Genomic DNA, 5932 nt, shown 5'->3' with positions numbered 1-5932 from the left:
AGACTCCTGAAAAACAGACAAGAGATTATTTTGAGGAATTCCACACAGTTATCCTTTCAACAGCTGAACAAAAATGCAAGGGAATAACTGAGGGACATGAAGTGCTTGATTTAGGGGCAGGACATGCTTCTTCTAAACCACCAATATCTGTCTGTGATGATTATGACCAGAAACAGCTATCCTTTTGCCAAGGTAGGTAAGTTTCCCTAGAAAACACCTTACCTTCCTTCTTGTTTAAAATGAGTTTGACACAAAAGAATAGTTTGTACGTGCGTACTTGTCATCTTCCTGCTCAATATCAACTGTATTGAATGAACACTGTGACCCATCTAGCCTGAAACTGAGGGGAGGAGAATTACTGAGCAGGCAGCCCACTAACAAGGTGGGGGACCACACCCAACAGTTGTTTTTATAAATGGAAACAGGAACTGGGCCCCCTAGATTTGTGGAGATATGAGGGCCACCTTCCTTGCCTAGAGGCCAAGGGAGCATAAGACCTCCAACCAAAGTCAGTGTAGCTTCTTTCCAAGAATTGGCCTGTCCCTGGTCACCCTTGTGCTACTCTCTTAGGACGCGCAAGTACCTCTCCTGACCCTAATAATTCACAGTCCATGCTCAGGCCCTAGGCTCCCATTGATCGAAGTTTGCAAGTGTGAAGTGCCCAAAGAACTGTCCCTGGCTCCAAGGGTTCCAGGCGCAGTTGCTGCTCTTGATATTTTTCTTCTAAGTTCATTTGAAAGAGCGATGTCACTTCTACAAGGAAAGAAAACAAACAACTACAAGGCTGGAAGAGGAAAAGCGAACCCCTGGGCTTCAGGTCTTCAGGATTGTGTTGAACACATGAGACTGCCCAGAGAAACCTCAAGGTGATCACGTGGTATTAGGTGCCTTCAAAATAGGTGTGTATTCCCGGCTCTTAAAAGCCAGGAGGAAGGCTCCAATTTGAGCCCAGGCTCTACCCACTGGGTTGGACTGATGCCTTCGGGAGGCAAAGGAAGAGTAGGTATTAAGAGTGGTATTATTGGTACTACTCAAGTGGACTGTCGTCGGCTTTGTGAGGCTAAGTCACTACCCCAAAGTCGCTCAGTTGATGCCGATCCAGCGGAGTCAGGGACCCAGAAGCCTGGATCTACCAGCGCGGTCCGACTTGGGCCGGTGTACAGAGATCTAGATCCACTCACCTGCGGATGGGGCTCCGCACCCTCAGGCTTGGAAGAACTCCTGGCCCCGGCCCTCTGATCCTCCGAGCCTCACTATTGACTCCTCGGGCTGGAGGCGGGGCCGGAGCGCCGAATCAATGAGATGGCGTCAGGCGCTGGGGCGCCGCTTCCTGTTGTCAACGGCCAGGAGGCCGCAGCGTCGGTTCCGAGGCTGAGGGGCTGCCGCGGCCAGGAGCGCCCCCAGCCCCGCTCCCTGCTCCTTTTGGTGAGTTAGGGGTCAGTGGGTGAAGAGGGCAGCGCAGGGGCGGCGGGGCCGTTACGCCAACGGGCAGTAGGTCCTCCAGCCCTCGCGGTGATCCCAGAGATCTTGGTTGCCTCGAGACAGTCCGGCTTCGGAGCCCTCTGCCCTCCCAGCCCGCACCGGGCTCCCACCGTAGCCTTCGGTCCACGCTGCCACCGCTGGCCTGTTCCGTCCATTTTCTCCTACCCGTGACCCAACCTCAGCTCTTGCTCCCATCTTCTTACCACCGGTCTTGCATAAATGCAGCCTCACTCGTGACCTCTCTTTAACCTAGTTGCAACTCCGATCTGGATATATCCCTTACCTCCTTTTTATCTAATCCTCACCCCACAACCCCCCTGGCAATCCTAATACTCCGCACAAACCTCCCCTAAATTCACCATTCATGTTTCCCCTTTTCTGGCTCAGCTCTCTCATCCCCAGCTCCCAATGTCTACCCAGCCCCCTAAGGTCTGTTTATCCCAAACGTCTACCTCTCTCCTCCTCTCATGCCCTGTTGAGCTCATGCCTCCATGGATTCTTTCTGTATTCTAAGTCAAAAATCTTGAGAGGTTTAAAAGTGACACAGACATTAAAGAACCTACCACAGTTTTTTCCTCTATTAACATCATAATGTTCTGTTTAGCATTTTTCCCCTCCCTTCTTTCTTTGCCATACTGGGGTTCATACTCAGGGCCTTTTACATGCTAGGAAAGCACTCTATCACTGAGTTACATCCCCAGCCCTTTTTATTTTAAGACAGGATCTCACTAAATTGCCCAGGCTGGCCTCAAACTTGCAATCCTCCTGCCTCAGCCTCCAGATTAGCTGGAATTTCAGGCATGCACTACCATGCCCAGCAATTTAATATACCTTCTTAAATTATATAAAGAAAGGCTCATTGGTGGCTGGAGTTGTAGCTCAATGGTAGAGCACTTGCCTCACATTCACAAAGTCTTGGGTTCATTCCTCAGAACTGGTTGCAGCTGCTCCGGGAGCGAATCCTCCGCCACCTCTGCTCTGGTTTCGTCTTGTCTCACTCGCCCCCCCAGCAAGCTCTCTTTCTCGCCGCCGCCGCCCCTTTTGCCCTCCACTGCTCTTGAAAACAGTCACCAGCTGCACAGAGATAGCCCCAGTGCTGACCTCTGCAGAGCCCCCTCCACATTCACAAGTTCTGGGTTAGGACGTGAATATGTCTTCTTGGGGGGATATAATTTGACCCATAATACTGTCCCTTCCCAAGGCAGCCTACACCCAATGAGGCCGACACAGGTGTGAAGGCTGGAGCATGTCATTGGAGGGGCTGTCCAGTCCTGGAAGGACAGGGCTCTCCACCCTATCCACTGGCTTTCCCGCTCACCTCCAGCAGAACAGCTCTCCACCCACCACCAAACAACTCCCAACATGACTGTCTCCAAGTGACTTCCCTGGGGACCAAGGCTGCATCATTAACTCACCCTTTGTGGGGACACAGGCCATGCAGGCAGGTCACTGGAAATCTAAGAGCACACACATAAGGCCTCCAGATCAGAGCCTCCCTTCAGCCTCTGGAGTGAGGGCGCACACTCCAGAAAGTTCCAGAAACTACCCTGAGTAGGCACCTGGATTCCGTTCAGGAGCAGACAGAACCGCTCCTGCGGTCACACCCTCCCTGTCAGGTGACGCTCCCGGTCTGCAACCCTGGTCTGGCCAGCCCTTGGCTGGTATCCATTGTCTGTCCATTTCTTCATGCAAGAGCCATTTGTTGGGCCTCTGCTGTGCGTCATGCTAGGTGTCAAGGGCACATGGGGGTCGGGTTCCTGCCCTCGAGGAGCCCAAACACAGCCGAGGAGAAAGGTGGGCGAGGAAGTGTCTATGACACAGAGTGACAGGTGTGGGAGAGGAAGCGGGGGCTTCAGGGGGAGTCCAGGGAAAGGGACTCAAACCCAGAGGGAAGGGGGGACAGGAAGGCTCCCCAGAGACCCCGAGGGAAGAGGATACGCAGACACTCCTGGCATCTGGAGTGACAACGCTGTGTGGCTGGGGGGCGCCTCAGTCTGTCTTCTGCTGCTGTGACAGACAGCACAGCCCGGGAAACTCAAATAGAAGTTGGCGGGCCAGGTTCTGGGAAGGCCCAGATGGAGACTCTGGAGCTGAGCGGTAACAGGGCCCGGGGCCTCGCGAGGCAACAGGAGAAGAGAAAGCCGAGATCCCCCGTAGAACACAGCTCTCACTGTGACCATGGACCCCTCCTGAGACCAGAGCCCCCACCACCTGGCGCCTCCTGAGGGCCCCCCTCAGCACTGTCAGCTGGGGACTCAGTTCCCAGCACGTGGGGTCTGGGAAACACCGTGGAACCACAGCAGGTGGAGAGGGCAGAGGCCACGAGGAAGGTCCACGCCCCACACGGAGGTCTGGGGCTGAGCTCAGTCCATGGCGCAGGGACACTGGGGACTGAGGGCCGAGGAGGCCAAGGCGCTGTGCGGAGAGGGATGAACGTGCCTCGGGGGACAGAGACCAGGACCAGGGCGCAGCGCTCCCACCGCACAGAACAGCACGGCTCCGCAGAGGCCTGGCAGCCCTGTGTCCCTCCCAGCCAGTGAAGCCACCACCACAAGCCCAGAAGGACCGCTGCCTCAGAGACACCGGAGCCTCGCGGGTTCCGCAGTCTGCAAACACATCCCCGCGGGCAGCTCTCCCCAGGGACGGAGGCAACGCGCTGCAGATTGTCAGTCACTGGGCGCGGAGTTTGGCATCTGCCTCTCACAGCTGCCCGCATTCCCAGCTAAAATATTAAAAGAAATATTTTTGTGTTACAGTCTCTCCTGTGCCAGAATCTTGCTGTGCATTTGTGACAATTTTATGGGCTCCTCCGAAGGCTGAGGGAGCACTGCAGAGGGGAAGGACAAAGGTGGCGTTCCCAGTTCACAAAAAAGCAGCCACACTGCGCTGGGAGGGGCTTCCTGTCCTGGCAACCCATCACCATGTCACCTTCACAGTCAGAAGAGTGGGCAGGAGTGCTCACTTGCTCAGCAGCACAGACACTAAAATTGGAACCATACAGCGAAGATTGCCATGGCCCCTGTGCAAGGGTGACCCGCAAATTCGAGAAGCATTCCATATTTTGAGCAAACCTTTGGAAGGTCATTTCACCATTGTATATTCTAAGAAAATAGACTCAAGTTACACTGGATAGCACCCAATATTGAAATGTTACTTTCATACAAAAAAAAAAAAAGTGGGCACGAGTCTCAACACTGAGAGAACAGTGGCGATGTCAGTGGCTTTGTGGTCCCTGAGCCCATGCAGGATAGAAACCAAACACAGCTAACAAGGGCATGACGACAGAGCCATGGATTGCGCTGATTCATGCAGCAGGGTGGCTACCCACAGGAGGGTGGCGGAAGTCCAGAAGGAAGGGCACACATGTGGGCTCCAGACTGGAAATCAACACAAGCTGTGGGGCAGCCTTTCACGGGACCCACACCATGGTCAAACACGTTGTCACGTGATTTAAAATGTGTCTAAGATCCAGTCAGATCTTCCCCAGACTCTTAACGTGGAAATGCGTCTGAACGAGGGCCCTGGTCCAGGGACTGTGGCCACACTGGCTTGCCTCCCTGGTGCCTTCTTGTTTGGCTTGAACCGTGGATGCGACCCGGAGGCCATTCCCCATGAAGTGCGCAGTGCTTTTCTCCTCAGCACCTCCAACTTGAACTTGAAGCCTCTACTCCCACCTTTGCCATTTAGCTTAAGCCCAGATCGAGTTGTGCCTTCTGTGAACCCGATGTTATTGCCTCAGGGAGATCGGTAAGGAGCCCTACTCACCTCCACAGAGCCCCTGCATGAGGACAAATTGGGCCTCCTGCTGACCGTGCCCCTCTGTGTCCAGTCCTGGTTATTTCACATCTTTAAAGCTGGACTCACAGTAACTCAGGGAGAGAAGGTGCCATTTAGCCCAACCCTTCTCCTCGCTTTACATGTGACAAAACTAGACCAGACAGGGCACTTTGCATATAGCAAGGAGTAAAAATGAGAGAAGATACTTTTAAAAGATTGATAACTATGTCAAATGAATAACTAACTTGCACAGGTTACAAAACTTGTTAGAAGCGGCTGTCACTGTCCCTACCCAGGCAGCACTACAATGTCTGATACTTTGGGTGGCTGTGGGATTTGAGTGTCTAGCCTGTGGCCCGTGAAAGGGAGGAGTAAACCACTCCCAGGACCCTCTGCCTCCCCTTTGCTGGTCGGGAGGCTTCGGCTGGAGCCTACTTGCTCCACTGGGAGGGCTTGGTGTTATGACTAGCTGAATCCTCAGCCTTCACCAGCTGATCCACTGATACCGCTGCAGCTTTAATCTGCAAATTTCATCACTGGATTTTTCATATCCTGAGGATTTCAATCTCCTAAGAAAGAGGGGCAAGAACTTCCTGGACACTTTCACTATTTACACTTTCGGAACTGGACGACTCCGGAGCAAGCAAGTGAAGGAACTTGAGCACCTCACAGC

The 5932-nt window shown here is 53.6% G+C and overlaps 1 non-coding gene across 1 annotated transcript; it reads left to right on the top strand.

Moving 5' to 3' along the window:
• Positions 1–4436: 4436 nt before the first annotated feature.
• Positions 4437–4546, top strand: LOC125617346. The gene has a single exon (XR_007348325.1). It is a non-coding gene; the product is annotated as a U6 spliceosomal RNA (small nuclear RNA).
• Positions 4547–5932: the final 1386 nt, after the last annotated feature.

The sequence above is a fragment of the Marmota marmota genome, unplaced genomic scaffold, assembly GCF_001458135.2.
Source record: "Marmota marmota marmota unplaced genomic scaffold, marMar, whole genome shotgun sequence".
Taxonomy (NCBI): domain Eukaryota; kingdom Metazoa; phylum Chordata; class Mammalia; order Rodentia; family Sciuridae; genus Marmota; species Marmota marmota.
The sequence above is the reverse complement of the archived record's forward strand: the minus strand, read 5'-3'. Positions and strand labels throughout refer to the sequence as shown.